The sequence below is a fragment of the Eptatretus burgeri genome, chromosome 6, assembly GCF_056783735.1.
Source record: "Eptatretus burgeri isolate ZD-2024b chromosome 6, Ebu_testis_v1, whole genome shotgun sequence".
Lineage (NCBI taxonomy): Eukaryota > Metazoa > Chordata > Myxini > Myxiniformes > Myxinidae > Eptatretus > Eptatretus burgeri.
In genome coordinates this window covers 54578408-54598226 of record NC_140966.1, presented here as the reverse complement: position 1 = coordinate 54598226, position 19819 = coordinate 54578408, and the positions used below count along the sequence as shown (strand labels likewise).

The 19819-nt window shown below is 44.0% G+C and overlaps 1 protein-coding gene across 8 annotated transcripts in view; it reads right to left on the bottom strand.

Moving 5' to 3' along the window:
• Positions 1 to 19819, bottom strand: part of MGAT3 (beta-1,4-mannosyl-glycoprotein 4-beta-N-acetylglucosaminyltransferase) — a 69194-nt gene that overhangs the window by 41809 nt on the left and 7566 nt on the right. Inside the window, exon 1 of one of the 8 annotated variants that reach the window (XM_085885116.1) lies at positions 4378 to 4493. The exons of 5 other annotated variants lie outside the window; for them this stretch is intronic. The gene's annotated coding sequence lies outside the window, so the exon portion shown is untranslated. 2 more of the 8 variants (XM_085885121.1, XM_085885123.1) reach the window with 2 other exon arrangements.

The following is a 19819-nucleotide window of genomic DNA, read 5'->3' as shown; positions in this document are numbered from 1 at the left end:
CAGCTGTTCGCTATTTGCGGAATGCCGGCTTACATTCATTTGGACCGGGGACCCTCCTTCATGAGCAAGGAATTACAAGACTTCCTTGCCAGTAGGGGGATCGCTGGTAGCAGAACTACTAGCTATAATCCTCAAGGGAATGGCCAAGTGGAGAGGTTCAATGGTACCATTTGGAAGGCAATCACAACGGCTTTAAAATCCCATAATCTACCCATCAAATGCTGGCAGACTGTTCTGCCTGATGCTCTCCACTCAATTCGTTCACTGTTGTCTACAGCAACCAATGCTACCCCTCATGAAAGACTTCTGAACTATTCTCGTCGTTCTTCCTCGGGAGCCTCGATGCCAACTTGGCTCTGCAGTCCTGGGCCAGTCCTGCTGAAGCGTCACGTACGCACGAATAAAACTGATCCCCTTGTGGATGAAGTCGACCTCCTCCAAGCAGGACCCCACTATGCCCATATTCGCTACCCAGATGGCAGGGAAACTATGGTCTCTGTTAGACACTTAGCCCCAATTGGAACCCCATCCAAGAGTGAACCCCAAATTCTACCTCAGACTTCTGAAGAAAATGTAATTCCCCAGGGTAGTCCCCAAGACGCACCCTGCTCAGAGGGGGATGATCTCGTTCCTGATATGGTTCCTGCAACTCCACAGCAATCAGATGCTGTGGATAAACCTCCAGTGCCAAGAAGATCCGGTCGCACCATTCGCCCTCCTATTAGACTAGATTTATGGAGATAGATATCTCGGAAGGGGGTGAATGTTGTGATAATAAGTGCCATACTGTAACTGGCTGCAACGGTAATTGGGCGGATGTGGCAGCACTGTATATGAAGGTCAATGGCTGGTGTTGACACGTATACCACGTACTCCATGGAAAGTCATGCTGGAACAGTAATGGTATGTTATATACTATATTAGGAATAATGTACTCTGAGGAATGGAATGGGTATTAGAGTATGGAGTTTAACTTCGTTATTATGTGATGCGTATGTGGTATTTGCCTTCAGTATTATGTGTACAAGTTATTGTATTTTGTTATTCTTACCCTATGTTTATTTATGTTGTTGTAGATATGCGTATGGGTTTTGTGAGAATAAAGCCGATCGAAAAGGTTTATTGTTGATTACTACAACATACGGCCACGCACGTACGGGCACGTACTAGTAATAATAATAATAATAATAATAATAATAATAATAATAATAACAATAAATCCATTAATTAATTTTTAAAAATTAAACAAAAAAACAGATCAACATAACTAATATATATATATATATATATATATATATATATATATATATATATATATATATATATATATATATATATATATATATATATATATATATATATACACTTGAAAAAGACATTAAAATGATGTATAACTCCTTGTTCTCGGATTAATATTAAGGAAGTTGTTTGAAGCCAAAGGAAGGAAGGAAACTTGAAGCCAAAGTCGATTACGAGGAGTACGATATTGTTGCAGTGAGTCAGACATGGTTTAAGGAAGAGAGTAACTGAAGGACAGGATTAAAAGGCTACAAGGTATATCTGTGTGATAGGAAGGAGAGACTAGGAGGAGGAGGAGAAATCTGGGTAAAGGACAGCATTGCATCAAGAAAAAGGGGTGACATTAAGGAAGGAATAAATGTTGACGATTCTGTGTCGGTAGAGATTAGAGATTGTAAAAACAGTAAGATACTGGTAGGATGCTTTTATAAGGCTCCGGGTGTGAAGGAAGAGGAGGGAGGAGGAGTACATGAATAATTCAAAAGGGCATGTAGTAAGGGAAGTGTATTGATTATGGGGGATTTTAACTTGCCAGGGACAGATTGGGTGCAGGAACAGGGGAAGGGCAGAGCAGATGAGGATTTCCTAGTTTTAGTCCAGGATTGCTTTTTAACCCAGTTTGTAGATAAGCCCACGAGGGGGAGTGCAGTGTTGGACCTCCTTTTTTGTAACGATCCCTATATGGTGGAGGAGGTGGATGTAGGGGAGCATTTAGGAGCAAGTGACCATAACATTGTGTGTGGAAAGATTATTTTAAGGGTTAGAGTTCAGGATAGTAGGGTAAGAAAACGTGAATTTGTCACAATAAACACACATAGGGAATTGTTCAGATACACACACTTACCATTTGGCATGTCAACAGTGCCTTCTGTGTTCCAACACACAATGGAAAATTTGCTGGTTAGAATTCCAGGAGTCATGGTCTACCTTGATGATTTGTTATTAACGGGATATTCCATTAGCGGTCCATCTTTGCGACCTTAAGTGTCTTCAAGAAGTTGCAAGATTCGGGATTGCTATTACAATGACATAAATGCGTTGTTCTCGCTGCTGAAGTCACATACCTCGGCCACAAGTTAACCATGAACGAGATACAGCCGACAGATGATAAGATCAGGGCGATCACCGAGGCACCTGCACCAAAGAATGTAAAAGAACTGAAGTCCTTCTTAGGGCTACAGAACTGCTATGGCAAGTTTCCCTGGATTTAGCATCTGCACTTGAACCTCAACATTGCCTAAGACGGAAGGAGGTGCGGTGGCAATGGAAGAAGGATCAAAAAGGAGCATTCCAAAAAGCAAAGTGCTTGCTGAAATCCACACATGTCCTGACGTTTTTTCCCCATTACCGGATGTGTTTTTTTTCCCATTACCAGATGTGATGTTTTTTCTCCATTACCGGATGTGTTTTTTTTTCCATTACCGGATGTGATGTTTTTTTGCCATTACCGGATGTGATTTTTTTTTTGCCATTACCGGATGTGATGTTTTTTCTATTACCAGATGTGATGTTTTTTTTTTCCATTACCAGATGTGATGGTTTTTTTCCCCATTACCGGATGTTATTTTTTTTGCCATTACCGGATGTGATGGGTTTTTCCCCATTACCGGATGTGATGTTTTTTGCCATTACCGGATGTGATGGTTTTTTTCCCCATTACCGGATGTTTTTTTTTCCATTACCGGATGTGATGTTTTTTTTGCCATTACCAGATGTGATGGTTTTTTTCCCCATTACCAGATGTGTTTTTTTCCCCATGACCGGATGTGATGGTTTTTTCTCCATTACCAGATGTGATGGTTTTTTCCCCATTATCGGATGTGATGGTTTTTTCTCCATTACCAGATGTAATGGTTTTTTCCCCATTACCAGATGTGATGGTTTTTTCCCCATTATCGGATGTGATGGTTTTTTCTCCATTACCAGATGTAATGGTTTTTTCCCCATTACCGGATGTGATGGTTTTTTCTCCATTACCAGATGTGATGGTTTTTTCTCCGTTACCAGATGTGATGGTTTTTTTCTCCATTACCAGATGTGATGGTTTTTTCTCCATTACCAGATGTGATGGTTTTTTTCTCCATTACCAGATGTGATGGTTTTTTCTAATTCCCAGATGTGATGGTTTTTTCCCCATTACCGGATGTGATGGTTTTTTCTCCATTACCAGATGTGATGTTTTTTTTTCCCCATTACCGGATATGATGGTTTTTTCTCCATTACCGGATGTGATTTTTTTTTGCCATTACCGGATGTGATGGTTTTTTTCCATTACCGGATGTGATGGGTTTTTCTAATTCCCAGATGTGATGGTTTTTTTCCCCATTACCGGATGTTATTTTTTTTGCCATTACCGGATGTGATGGTTTTTTCCCCATTACCGGATGTTTTTTTTCCCATTACCGGATGTGATGTTTTTTGCCATTACCGGATGTGATGGTTTTTTCCCCCATTACCAGATGTGATGGTTTTTTCTCCATTACCAGATGTGATGTTTTTTTTCTCCATTACCAGATGTGATGGTTTTTTTCTCCATTACCAGATGTGATGGTTTTTTTCTCCATTACCAGATGTGATGGTTTTTTTCTCCATTACCAGATGTGATGGTTTTTTCCAATTACCAGATGTGATGGTTTTTTCCCCATTACCGGATGTGATGGTTTTTTCTCCATTACCAGATGTGATGTTTTTTTCCCCATTACCGGATATGATGGTTTTTTCTCCATTACCAGATGTGATATTTTTTTCCATTACCGGATGTGATGTTTTTTTTGCCATTACCGGATGTGATGGTTTTTTTCCATTACCGGATGTGATGGGTTTTTTGTCATTACCGGATGTGATGGTTTTTTCTCCATTACCAGATGTGATGGTTTTTTCCCCCATTACCGGATGTGATGTTTTTTGCCATTACCGGATGTGATGTTTTTTTGCCATTACCGGATGTGATGGTTTTTTCTCCATTACCGGATGTGATGGTTTTTTCCAATTACCGGATGTGATTTTTTTTTTTTCCCAATTACCGGATGTGATGGTTTTTTTGCCCATTACCGGATGTGATGTTTTTTTCCCCATTACCGGATGTGATCACTGATCTTGACACCTGGATTGGTCGCGTCCACAGCGATTGTATACCAAGGAGTGAAGTCACCGGAAGTTCACTTTCCGCCATCTTGTCTCCCCCAAAACATCACTGCAGCGAAGTACGAAAACAGCAGACTGGCAGTAAGAAATCTCCAAATGCAAACAATAAACTTTGCATGTAAATCATGCAAAGTTTTATGAGTTGGTGTAATGAACTTGTGGAAATCACAGACCTCATGTGACCGTGAGAGAATGTCACTTTGCGTGGTTTAATCACCTTTTTCGTGTGTGCGCTGATAGGGATTACAGATTTACAGACCGCACCGGTAAGCTTACTAACTCAAGTCATGAACTATATGATAGTAGCCTGTTCAATCACTGTCATGCTATTCCTGCATGCCAAAATTATTGAAAACTAATTGATCTTTTCGGGCAAGAAAAATCTTTTTCATTACAGGGTTAAAAAAGTCATATGGTCTACGTTTACGGGGGCACTCTGCAAGAACCACTTTTGCCATTCATGCATTTCACCGTGGTGTAGCAGGGGGTGGCATCTCACAGGCAGTTACTTCATCAGTGCAGAGCTAAAACTGTTCCCTGAGCTACATGATCACCAGTTTGACACCACAGTAGATGACAATCATGTTCACTAGTGCCGGTAAAAATTACATCATGTTACTCGAAGATCAAGCTATTCCACATGGGGAAACAAAATGCTTCCACAAATACTAAATATCCATTTTGTACTTGTTGAAATCACAGAGGAATGAGAAACTCTATTGCCCATTACAATTTTATGTTTAGAGAATGATCAATATTCACAGGGGATGGGAGAAATGAAAAAAAAATTACAAAACTTTGTGTCCCCCTCATGTCTGCTCAAAATTTTCAGGCTCCCCTTTCTGTGTTTTCAAAATTTTCTTGCCCCCCCCCCCCCCGTGTTTTCAAAATTGTCTCCATTTAATACTTCATGTTCCAAACAAAAAATTTCAGATTCCATCCTGAAGGTTCTCCAAAGCTTGGATTCTCCCTATAATCCCCCTGCGTTATTGATTGGTCCCTTACAAAAAAAAGATATTACCACTGCGCAAAGAGTAAATTCACACTTGTTTGAGTGTCATCTCTCTATAATTCCAGCAATGTGTGTGTGTGTGTGTGTGTGTGTGTGTGTGTGTGTGTGTGTGTGTGTGTGTGTGTGTGTGTGTGTGTGTGTGTGTGTGTGTGTGTGTGTGTGTGTGTGTGCGCGTGTGCGCGTGCGTGTGCGTGTGCGCGCGCGCGCGCATGTGTCTGTGACCGCCGTTTCTCGACAACCGCCGGTCCGATCTAATTGAAACTTGCCAGATATATTTCTGGGAACCTGAGGATGTGCCTTTTCAAGGTTTGATATTAATCGGACAAGTGCTTCCCAAGTTATGGCCATTTATTTACCAACCAATGACAAGACACGTTGTTGTGTGGGCGTGGCCGATGGGGAAGGGAAGCTCAGCCGCATTCGCCATTACGGGTTACAACGTACGGGCTTCCGCATAATGATGACTTCGTGTATTCTAATAATTTCTCGATTTCTTATGCGCATTTATAGATAAACACAATGGCCCAAGTTATGATCGTTTTCATATTAGACGGTGTATAAATTTCGGTAACATCAGAGTGCTGGTATGCTCTGAACCAGGAAGTAAATTTTTTTCTCTCTTCTCTTCTCTTTTTGTTTTTTCTTGCCACGACATTGCGAAAAGGTAAAATACGTTGGCGCTAATTGAATATTTGGGTATTAAAACTAAATTGCGAATAATCGTAACTGCGAATAATATGCGAACTTCTGGGTCACCCACATCCGGGCACGCGAGAGCGAATAAACTGCCTGTGTGGTTGTTGTTTGTTGCTCGCGGTTTGATATTTATTTATTATTTTATTTTTATTTTTATTTTTTACAGGCACGTACCAATCTGTCTATAATTCCAGCAGTGTGTGTGTGTGTGTGTGTGTGTGTGTGTGTGTGTGTGTGTGTGTGTGTGTGTGTGTGTGTGTGTGTGTGTGTGTGTGTGTGTGTGTGTGTGACCGCTGTTTCTCGACAACCGCTGGTCCAATCTAATTGAAACTTGCCAGGAATATTGCCGGGGCCCCGTGGATGTGCCTTTTCGAGGTTTGATATCAATCGGACGAGCGGTTCTCAAGTCACGGCCATTTATCTGTCGACCAATGACAAGACACAGTGTTATGACGTCACGAATGACGTCACAATTAATGTTTATTTATTTATTTGTTTTTTTTTTTTGCACGATTGACGATCCGATCTGATTGAAACTTTCCAGGAGTATTGCTGGGGACTCGCGGATGTGCCTTTTCGAGGTTTGATATTAATCGGATAAGCGGTTCCCAAGTTACGGCCATTTATCTGTCAACCAATGACAAGACACGGTGCTATGATGTCACGAATGACGTCACAATTAATGTTTATTTATTTATTTGTTTTTTGTGAATACATTTCCAGAGAGAGGGGTGAGAGAGGAGGGGGGAAAGAGGGGGACGAGAGAGGGGGATGAGAGAGGGGGGGCGTCACAATTCGAGAGAGGGGGCGAGAGAGAGGGGGCGTCACAATTCTTCTTCGTTTGATATGATGTCACAATTGACGCTGGGGACCTGAGTATGTTTCCCAGGTGTTTCCCAAGTTATAGCCATTTATGATAAGGTTGGTCCGATCTAATTGAAAAAAATGCCCCAATCCAGTCGTCGTTTAAGAGAGCGAAGGAACGAAGCTGCACATACTGGCATGCCTCACCCACGAGAGAGGGTACTGGAACGAGAGAGGAGGGGGCAAGAGATGGGGGGGGTGGGTGAGAGTGGGGGGAAGTGAAAAAATGCCCCAATCCAGTCGTTTACGCACCTACGGGCACGCACCTACGGGCCCGCCCCTACGGGCCCGCACGAGTAAATCTTACTGCAATAAATTAAAGAAACTAAAATTAATATGAACATATGAAGAATATTGTTACTTGTGAAAAAACAAATTATTTCAAATCCGCTAGATCCTGACGAGTTTGTGAAGTTTTGTGCAATTCAAAAAGTTCCAAATTCAATGACATTATGCGGGGTGAAATTGCTTAGCTTGGGATGTTGCACTCGCCCAAATTTAAGTGGTGACCAGCGTGTTTCACGGATCTGAAAGACGCCTTCCCTTAAATGCTGAGTTTCGTGAAGGTTATAAAACGTTTTTACAATATTTTACAATGTTTTCAAAATGGTTTCAAAAATCTTTGTTCATAATCTTGCAAAGTTGACAAAAAAATTTTTTATTAATATTTGACAAAAATGTTTTACACTAACATTTAGACAACATCCTTTGATAATATTTATTTTAAAACGTTTTCATAGTCTTATCTCGACTCAATATTTTATATCATTTAAACATTTTTAAAACTGGAAAATGTTTTGTTTGCTGGTTTCCATGTACGTATGTGGTAAAGTTTTCGAATGAATCTACATAGTGTACTATGTAAATGTTGTCTTTTTGATATTTGTTGTAAGAGGTACTGCATCTTGAAATTAAAGCAATTTAACTCATCAAGCTTTTATGTGATTTTTATCTCATTATTTGCATGCATGTTTTGCATAATAGTGGGGCGGCTTTGCTGATCAATTGTGCACTTTCCCTTAAAAGCATTAAATTTGGCACATGGTTAGAGTAATACAATACAAAGATTTTTAGTCTAGGGGCCACCGGAAATTGCACCCCATATGGTGGCCATCTTGGATTTAAAAATGGCTGCCAGTGTGGACCTGTTTTGTTAAATATCTCCTTAACTAGTTCAGATATCGAGAGAGTTGAACCGCCTATACCTACATTTTACGGCTCGAGGAAGCCAATGGTGTCTTTTATAGACTCAAGCAGACTTTTGTAGACTTTTTAGACTTTTTTTGTAGCTCAAGCAGATGGTGGCGAACCCGATCAAGAATTATCCGAACAAAGACCTTGCCCGGCACTGAGAGCAGCGTCACCCCTCGGAAGTTGTTGCAGTCTTGGCGATCACCCTTCCCTTTCCAGAGAGGGACAACAAGGCTCCTCTTCCAGTCAGTTGGGATGATGCCTGTGTTCCAGGCAGAGCACAGAACTGAATGTAATGCAACGACACGAGTGCAGCATTTCCACCAGCCTTGAGAAGTTCAGCATGGATGCCACAGATCCCTGGAGCTTTACCCCATTTCAACCGCTTCACAGCAGCCTGTGTTTCCACAAGCGAAGGTGGACCACAGTTGATTGGATGGTCAGCAACAGGGATTGTAACACCCCTGACGTCCAACTCGACAGCTGGTGGATCAGCCTGGAACAACCGCTCAAAGTAACCGGTCCAGCGGGCCTTCACTTCAGACTCCTCTGTCAAGAGCCAACCACTCTCTGCTCTCACTGCAGTACACTGAGGGATGGGCTTGGACGAACGCAATGCGCAAATTCCCCTGTAAGCAGGACAAGAATCACTTGACCACAGGTGATGCTCTACCCCCTCACAGATTCCTCACACATAGGCCTCCTTATCCACCATTGGCTCACATACAGTTTTACGCCTCAGCTCCGTGAACAGCTCAGCTCTGCCATTCAGCCTGGCCATGCGACTCTGGTCAATGGTATCCAGTGTCCCTTGAGAGACAAAATTCTTCTTTGCCCTTCGGTGAGTTCCAAAACATCCACCCGCAACATCAAGGACGGTGGTCTTGAAGGCACTCCACAACTCTTCAGGACCTCCCAAAGCACCCAGACCCCCCAAATCTCCACTCAGCTTGTTCACAAACTCCTCAGCTACCCTCTCATCCTTGAGCTTGCCAATATCCAGCCTAGGCTGGGATGGTACCATTCTCCTGGATTTAAGGTGAAACTTCAGAGTTGTGACAACAAGGCGGTGGTCAGTATTGAGGAACTGAGTACTCTGGTAGACCCTGCAGTTCTAGATCATCCTCCAGCGACCACCAATGAGGACATGGCCATGAACCGGCCACCCTAAGTCCATAACTTCTTGCAAAGTCAAGGAACTTAGTGCTATTCAGGTTCACAGTTCCAGACCCATGGGGACCAACACATGTCTCATAACCATCCCTACCAGTTCCAGTCGATGCATTGAAATCCCCCAAGACTAGAAGAGTATCTCGCTTGGGGCATCCATCAACCACAGACTCGAGCGTGGCGAGGAATGCATCCTTCACGATGAGATCACTCGTCTCAGTCGGAGCATAAACAGAGACCAGGGAAATGACACCTAAGGAGTAACGAATCCTTAGTCTCATAATACGCTCGTTGACCGGTGTTACCTCAATTATCATTGGAGTTAGCTTATTGGACACAGCCACAGCAACTTCTTCGGAATGGTAACCATCAGAGCGACCAGACCAATAATAGGTGTAACCCCCCCACCATGATCTCGCCGCAATCCGGTCTCCGAACCTCAGAGAATGCTGCAATACCGATGTCCAAACGCTTGAGCTCAGATGATAACAGAGACAGGTGATCATCCTCTCTTAGGGATAGGACATTCCAGGTACCCACCCGATGGGACCGCCTCAGGTTAACCCAAGGAGACGCCGTCTGCTGGACGACACCTCAGCACCACTCTGACACACTCTCCCGCAATCTGACCTGGGAAGCTGACCCCGTGGTTTCCCTCCTATCATCAAAGATTGGGGGTCCCGAAGGCTTTGCCCCAATTCCGTCATCCAGTGAGCTGCCCTGCAAAGGGAAGCAGCACAGGAGGTACTCCCACGGAGTGGGTTTTCAGATGTCTTTGCGTTTTTGTGTTTTGCGGAATGAAGGGTTTTACGGTGGCCGGAGTGCAAATCCTGCCACCAACCTCCTAATAAAAAAGTAACCCAACTGCAGGAGGACGTCCGCAGACACAGTTGGGCACTAGATATGGATGTCCGTTGGCTCACAAGGAGCTCCTCCGCCCTTTGACAGGTTTTGTTTGTAATCCTGCTGGGTGTCCATATCCAAACACCCTCCTCACCAGAAAACCTGGTGGGTGAGACGGTTTAGTTGCCGACAACCCGACCATGGAACAGGTTAGTACAGGTTTACGTGGTACCTGTAGCAGGTCACAGATCTAATGTGGCCTCACCTGACATCAATCTGGCCTGACCAGATCTATCTGGCCTGACTCGTTCATCTTGCCAGGCAATCATCACTATTTTACACCGTCGTCGTGATGATTGCCTAGCATCTCGCCATTTTATACTTGTTCATCTTGCCTGGCATCTCACCATTTGCACTGTCGTCGTTATGATTGCCCGACATCTCACCATTTTGCACTGTCGTCGTTATGATTGCCCGACATCTCACCATTTTACTCCCCTTCATCTTGCCATGCATCTTACCATTTTATCCTCGTTCATCTTACCTGGCATCTTACCATTTTATACTCGTTCATCTTACCTGGCATCTTACCACTTTATCCTCGTTCATCTTACCTGGCATCTCACCATTTTACACTGTCGTCGTTATGATTGCCCGACATCTCACCATTTTACACTGTCGTCGTTATGATTGCCCGACATCTCACCATTTTACTCTCCTTCATCTTGCCATGCATCTTACCATTTTATCCTCGTTCATCTTACCTGGCATCTTCCCCATTTTATACTCGTTCATCTTACCTGGCATCTCACCATTTTACACTGTCGTCGTTATGACTGCCCGACATCTCACCATTTTACACTGTCGTCGTTATGACTGCCCGACATCTCACCATTTTACACTGTCGTCATTATGATTGCCCGACATCTCACCATTTTACTCTCCTTCATCTTGCCATGCATCTTACCATTTTATACTCGTTCATCTTACCTGGCATCTTACCACTTTATCCTCGTTCATCTTACCTGGGATCTCACCATTTTACACTGTCGTCATTATGATTGCCCGACATCTCACCATTTTACTCTCCTTCATCTTACCTGGCATCTCACCATTTTACACTGTCATCTTTATGATTGCCCGATATCTCACCATTTTACTCTCCTTCATCTTGCCATGCATCTTACCATTTTATCCTTGTTCATCTTACCTGGCATCTCACCATTTGCACTGTCGTCGTTATGATTGCCCGACATCTCACCATTTTACTCCCCTTCATCTTGCCATGCATCTTACCATTTTATCCTCGTTCATCTTACCTGGCATCTTACCATTTTATACTCGTTCATCTTACCTGGCATCTTACCATTTTACACTGTCGTCGTTATGATTGCCCGACATCTCACCATTTTACTCTCCTTCATCTTACCTGGCATCTCACCATTTTACACTGTCGTCGTTATGATTGCCCGACATCTCACCATTTTACTCTCCTTCATCTTACCTGGTATCGCACCATTTACACTGTCGTCTTTATGATTGCCCGATATCTCACCATTTTACTCTCCTTCATCTTGCCATGCATCTTACCATTTTATCCTTGTTCATCTTACCTGGCATCTCACCATTTGCACTGTCGTCGTTATGATTGCCCGACATCTCACCATTTTACTCCCCTTCATCTTGCCATGCATCTTACCATTTTATACTCGTTCATCTTACCTGGCATCTTACCACTTTATCCTCGTTCATCTTACCTGGCATCTCACCATTTTACACTGTCGGCGTTATGATTGCCCGACATCTCACCATTTTACTCTCCTTCATCTGGCCATGCATCTTACCACTTTATCCTCGTTCATCTTACCTGGCATCTCACCATTTGCACTGTCGTCGTTATGATTGCCCGACATCTCACCATTTTACACTGTCGTCGTTATGATTGCCCGACATCTCACCATTTTACTTCCCTTCATCTTGCCATGCATCTTACCATTTTATCCTCGTTCATCTTACCTGGCATCTTCCCACTTTATCCTCGTTCATCTTACCTGGCATCTCACCATTTTACACTGTCGTCGTTATGATTGCCCGACATCTCACCATTTTGCACTGTCGTCATTATGATTGCCCGACATCTCACCATTTTGCACTGTCGTCATTATGATTGCCCGACATCTCACCATTTTACTCTCCTTCATCTTGCCATGCATCTTACCACTTTATCCTCGTTCATCTTACCTGGCATCTCACCATTTGCACTGTCGTCGTTATGATTGCCCGACATCTCACCATTTTACACTGTCGTCGTTATGATTGCCCGACATCTCACCATTTTACTTCCCTTCATCTTGCCATGCATCTTACCATTTTATCCTCGTTCATCTTACCTGGCATCTTCCCACTTTATCCTCGTTCATCTTACCTGGCATCTCACCATTTTACACTGTCGTCGTTATGATTGCCCGACATCTCACCATTTTGCACTGTCGTCATTATGATTGCCCGACATCTCACCATTTTGCACTGTCGTCATTATGATTGCCCGACATCTCACCATTTTACTCTCCTTCATCTTGCCATGCATCTTACCACTTTATCCACGTTCATCTTACCTGGCATCTTACCATTTTATCCTCGTTCATCTTGCCATGCATCTTACCATTTTATACTCGTTCATCTTACCTGGCATCTTACCACTTTATCCTCGTTCATCTTACCTGGGATCTCACCATTTTACACTGTCGTCATTATGATTGCCCGACATCTCACCATTTTACTCTCCTTCATCTTACCTGGCATCTCACCATTTTACACTGTCATCTTTATGATTGCCCGATATCTCACCATTTTACTCTCCTTCATCTTGCCATGCATCTTACCATTTTATCCTTGTTCATCTTACCTGGCATCTCACCATTTGCACTGTCGTCGTTATGATTGCCCGACATCTCACCATTTTACTCCCCTTCATCTTGCCATGCATCTTACCATTTTATCCTCGTTCATCTTACCTGGCATCTTACCATTTTATACTCGTTCATCTTACCTGGCATCTTACCATTTTACACTGTCGTCGTTATGATTGCCCGACATCTCACCATTTTACTCTCCTTCATCTTACCTGGCATCTCACCATTTTACACTGTCGTCGTTATGATTGCCCGACATCTCACCATTTTACTCTCCTTCATCTTACCTGGTATCGCACCATTTACACTGTCGTCTTTATGATTGCCCGATATCTCACCATTTTACTCTCCTTCATCTTGCCATGCATCTTACCATTTTATCCTTGTTCATCTTACCTGGCATCTCACCATTTGCACTGTCGTCGTTATGATTGCCCGACATCTCACCATTTTACTCCCCTTCATCTTGCCATGCATCTTACCATTTTATACTCGTTCATCTTACCTGGCATCTTACCACTTTATCCTCGTTCATCTTACCTGGCATCTCACCATTTTACACTGTCGGCGTTATGATTGCCCGACATCTCACCATTTTACTCTCCTTCATCTGGCCATGCATCTTACCACTTTATCCTCGTTCATCTTACCTGGCATCTCACCATTTGCACTGTCGTCGTTATGATTGCCCGACATCTCACCATTTTACACTGTCGTCGTTATGATTGCCCGACATCTCACCATTTTACTTCCCTTCATCTTGCCATGCATCTTACCATTTTATCCTCGTTCATCTTACCTGGCATCTTCCCACTTTATCCTCGTTCATCTTACCTGGCATCTCACCATTTTACACTGTCGTCGTTATGATTGCCCGACATCTCACCATTTTGCACTGTCGTCATTATGATTGCCCGACATCTCACCATTTTGCACTGTCGTCATTATGATTGCCCGACATCTCACCATTTTACTCTCCTTCATCTTGCCATGCATCTTACCACTTTATCCACGTTCATCTTACCTGGCATCTTACCATTTTATCCTCGTTCATCTTGCCATGCATCTTACCACTTTATCCACGTTCATCTTACCAGGCATCTTACCATTTTATACTCGTTCATCTTACCTGGCATCTTACCACTTTATCCTCGTTCATCTTACCTGGCATCTCACCATTTTACACTGTCGTCGTTATGATTGCCCGACATCTCACCATTTTACTCTCCTTCATCTTACCTGGCATCGCACCATTTACACTGTCGTCTTTATGATTGCCCGATATCTCACCATTTTACTCTCCTTCATCTTGCCATGCATCTTACCATTTTATCCTCGTTCATCTTACCTGGCATCTTCCCCATTTTATACTCGTTCATCTTGCCAGGCAATCATCACCATTTTACACCGTCGTCGCGATGATTGCCTAGCATCTCGCCATTTTATACTTGTTCATCTTGTCTGGCATCTCACCATTTTACACTGTCGTCGTTATGATTGCCCGACATCTCACCATTTTACTCTCCTTCATCTTGCCATGCATCTTACCATTTTATCCTTGTTCATCTTACCTGGCATCCTACCATTATATACTCGTTCATCTTACCTGGCATCTCACCATTTTACACTGTCGTCGTTATGATTGCCCGACATCTCACCATTTTACTCTCCTTCATCTTACCTGGCATCGCACCATTTACACTGTCGTCTTTATGATTGCCCGATATCTCACCATTTTACTCTCCTTCATCTTGCCATGCATCTTACCATTTTATCCTCGTTCATCTTACCTGGCATCTTCCCCATTTTATACTCGTTCATCTTGCCAGGCAATCATCACCATTTTACACCGTCGTCGCGATGATTGCCTAGCATCTCGCCATTTTATACTTGTTCATCTTGTCTGGCATCTCACCATTTTACACTGTCGTCGTTATGATTGCCCGACATCTCACCATTTTACTCTCCTTCATCTTGCCATGCATCTTACCATTTTATCCTTGTTCATCTTACCTGGCATCTTACCACTTTATCCTCGTTCATCTTACCTGGCATCTTACCATTATATACTCGTTCATCTTACCTGGCATCTCACCATTTTACACTGTCGTCGTTATGATTGCCTGACATCTCACCATTTTACTCTCCTTCATCTTGCCATGCATCTTACCATTTTATCCTCGTTCATCTTACCTGGCATCTTCCCCATTTTATACTCGTTCATCTTGCCAGGCAATCATCACCATTTTACACCGTCGTCGCGATGATTGCCTAGCATCTCGCCATTTTATACTTGTTCATCTTGTCTGGCATCTCACCATTTTACACTGTCGTCGTTATGATTCCCCGACATCTCACCATTTTACTCTGCTTCATCTTGCCATGCATCTTACCATTTTATCCTTGTTCATCTTACCTGGCATCTTACCACTTTATCCTCGTTCATCTTACCTGGCATCTTACCATTATATACTCGTTCATCTTACCTGGCATCTCACCATTTTACACTGTCGTCGTTATGATTGCCCGACATCTCACCATTTTACTCTCCTTCATCTTGCCATGCATCTTACCATTTTATCCTCCTTCATCTTACCTGGCATCTTACTATTTTATACTCGTTCATCTTGCCAGGCAATCATCACCATTTTACACCGTCGTCGTGATGATTGCCTCGCATCTCACCATTTTATACTTGTTCATCTTGCCGGGCATCTCACCATTTTACACTGTCGCTGTTATGATTGCCTGACATCTCACCATTTTATACTCGTTCATCTTGCCTGGCATCTCAACATTTTACACCGTCATTGTGATGATTGCCTGGCATCTCGCCATTTTATCCTCGTTCATCTTGCCTGGCATCTCAACATTTTATAGTAGTCGTTCATCTTGCCCGACATCTCACCATTTTACTCTCCTTCATCTTGCCATGCATCTTACCATTTTACACTCGTTCATCTTACCTGGCATCTTACCATTTTATACTCGTTTATCTTGCCTGGCATCTTACCATTTTACACTCGTTCATCTTACCTGGCATCTCACCATTTTATACTCGTTCATCTTTCCTGGCATCTCACCATTTTACACTGTCGTCGTTATGATTGCCCGACATCTCACCATTTTACTCCCCTTCATCTTTCCATGCATCTTACCATTTTACACTCGTTCATCTTACCTGGCATCTTACCATTTTATACTCGTTCATCTTGCCATGCATCTTACCATTTTACACTCGTTCATCTTACCTGGCATCTCACCATTTTATGCTCGTTCATCTTTCCTGGCATCTCACCATTTTATACTCGTCATCCAACTGTGCCTGTGGACGACCTTCAGTTGGGTTACCTTTTTTAGGAGGTCGGTGGCAGTATTTCCACTCCAGCCACCATAAAACACTTCAGATTACAAAACCCAGAAATGCAAAGAAAATGGAAAACTCACTCTGTGAGAGTACCTCCTGTGCTGCTGCCCTCCTCAAGGCAGCTCACCGGATGACAGGATTGGGGCAAAGCCTTCGGGACCCCCATTCTTTGATAGGAGGAAAAGCATGAGTTAAACTTCTTGGGTCAGATTTCTGTGGTGTGTGGCAGAGTGGTACTGAGGTGTTGTCCAAGAGATGACGATCTCCTCAGGTTATCCTGAGGTGGTCCCTTTGAATGGGTGCCTCAAATATTCTATCCCGAAGAAAGGATGATCACCTGTCGCTGTTATCATCTGAGCTCCAGGATTTGAACATCAGTATTGCAGCGCTCTCTGAGGTTCGCAGACCGGATATGGCAAGATCATGGTGGGTGGTTACACCTAATATTGGTCTGGTTGCTCTGATGGTTGCGATGCCCAATGAGTTGCTGTAGCTGTGTCCAATAAGCTGACTCCCATGATAATTGAGGTAACACCGGTCAACGAGCATATTATGAGACTGATGTTTGGTCACTCCTTGGGTGTCGTTTCCCTGGTCCCTGTATCTTCTCTGACTGAGACGAGTAATTTCACCGTGAAGGACGTATTCCATGCCGCGTTTGGGTCCGTGGTTAATCAGTGCCCCATGTGAGATACTGTTCTAGTCTTGGAGACTTTCAATGCATCGACTGGAACTGATAGGGATGTTTATGAGACATGTCGGTCCCCATAGATCTGGAATGGTGAAACAGAATAGCAGTAATTTCCTTGACTTTGCAAGAAGTTATGAATTTAGGGTGGCTGGCTCATGGTTTCAGCGCCCACAAGCTCATCACTTGACTTGGTTTTCCAACACTGGTGATGTGGCAAAGGAGATTGACCATGTGCTTGTTGGTGGTCCCTGGTGGATGATCCAAAACTGCAGGATCTACCGGAGTGCTCAATTCCTTGATACCGACCACAAGCTTGTTGAAGCAACTCTGAAGTTGCAGCTCAAATCTGGGAGAATGCTACGATCCCAACCTCGGCTGGATGTTGGCAAGCTCAAAAATGAAAGGGTAACTGAGGAGTTTGCAAACTGGCTGAGTGGTGTTTTTGTGGGTCTGGGTGCTTTCGGGAATCTGGAAGAGTTGTGGAGTGCCTTCAAAATGGCCATCCTTGATGTTGCCTGTGGATGTCTTCAAACTCCCCATCGGGTGAAGAAGAAATTTGTGTCTCAATGAACACTGGATAACATTGACCAGAGTCACATGGCCAGACTTATTGGCAGAGATGAGCTGTTCCGGGAGTTCAAGCGAAAAACTGTACATGTGCTGAGGGTGGACAAGGAGGCCTATGTGCGAGGAATCTATGAGGGGGTAGTGCATCACCTGTGGTCAAGTGATTCTCGTCCTACTTAAAGGGGAAGTCGTGCATTGCGTTGCTCCAAGCCCGTCCCGCGGTGTCCTGCAATTTTGAGCGGAGAGTGGTGGGCTCTTGACAGAGGAGTCCGAATTGAAGGCCTGCTGGGCCGGTTACTTTGAGCGGCTGTACCACGCTGGCCCACCAGCTATTGAGTTGGATGTCGGCAGTGTCACTCTTCCTCTTGCTGACCTTCCAATTAACTGTGATCCACCTTCGTTTATGGAAACACAGGCTGCAGTGAACTGGTTGAAATGGAGTAAAGCTCCTGGAATCTGTGGCATCTGTGCTGAACTTCTCAAGGCTGGTAGAAATGCTGTACTCGTGTTGTTGCATGCAGTTATGTGCTCTGTTCAGAACACAGGCTTCATCCAAACTGACTCGAAGAGGGGCTGTGTTGTCCCTCTCTGGAAAGGGAAGGGTGATCGCCAGGACTGTAACAACTACTGAGGGGTGATGCTGCTCTCATTGCTGGGCAAGGTGTTTGCTCGGATAATTATTGATAGGGTTCACCACCATCTGCTTGAGCGCCAGCACCCAGAGCAGTCAGACTTTACACCAAAGGGGTTAATGATTAACCGTGTCCTTGCTCTTTGGGTCCTCACCGAATGCAAGTTTTGGCAGGGGCTGCTTGCAGCCTGTGTTGATCTCTGCAAAGCGTTTGATTCATTGAATAGGGATGCCCTCTGGAGGATTCTCAGTCACCAAAACTGATCAATCTGATGTCTGAACAACACTCTGGTACTGAGAGTGCTGTGAGATGTGGTGGTTCCATCTCTGACTTATTTCCAGTTGTTACTGGAGTTCTTCAGGGGTGTAGACTGGCCCCCACACTTTTCAGTGCTTGTACAGACTGGATTCTAGGGAGGATGTCAGAGAGATTAGGCTGCGGTGCATCATTTGGGAATGTCAAGATCTCTGACCTTGATTTCGCAGACAATGCAGTCATCTTTACGGAGACTCTGGATATATCTGTTTGGGGGCCCTCGAGGTGCTTAATTAGGAGTCGGAGCTGCTGGGATTACGGGTTTCCTGGGTCAAAACTAAGATCCAGGCTTTCAATGACATCTTGGATGCTGCTTTCTTGTCTGTACTCGTTTGTGGTGAGGAAGTTGGGGTCACGGAGAGATTCACTCACCTTGACAGTGATACCCATGTCTCCGCTGGCTGTGAGCCAGAGGTCAGTCGACATCTTGGTCGTTCTTGGGGAGTCACAAAATCACTAGATCATGGGGTGTGGTGCTGTCAGTGCCTGTGCAGGAGGAAGAAAGTCGGAATCTTCAGATCCTTGGTTCTTCCAGTATTGCTCTACGGATGTGAGACTTGGACTCTGACCAGGGATCTGAGATGGAGACTTAACTCCTTTGGTACCAGGCTCTTTGGGTAATCCTTGGCTATTGCTGGTTGGGCTTCGTGTCCAACGAACGGTTGCTAAGTGAGACTTAGATGATATTTGTTACCTGTTTAGTCTGTGAACGTCGGCTGCGGCTGTATGGACATGTGGCTTGTTTTCCTGACGCTGATCCTGCGCACCAGATTATTTCAGCAAGGGAGCCTCGTGAGTGGAGGAGGCCAACGAGCCGACCACATGCCTTGTGGTTGCAGCAGGTTGATCGGCATCTCAAGAGGATGGGGTTGGGCCAGGCATCTGCGTGGGGGATGGCCAGACGGAGGCCCCTGGAGTACCAGCAGAAAATGGAGGCAGCGACGCGCTGCTCTGGCGCATGCTCCCATACCTGACCTGACCTGACTGGAATTTTATTCGCATTTTTTTTTAATATACACTGCTTGTTTTTATGTCGGCACATCTTGAAGTGCACATCTCGATCTGAAGTCAAAGGAGGAACTCATTGAAATGTCAAATGAAGGAGTTTTGAAAATC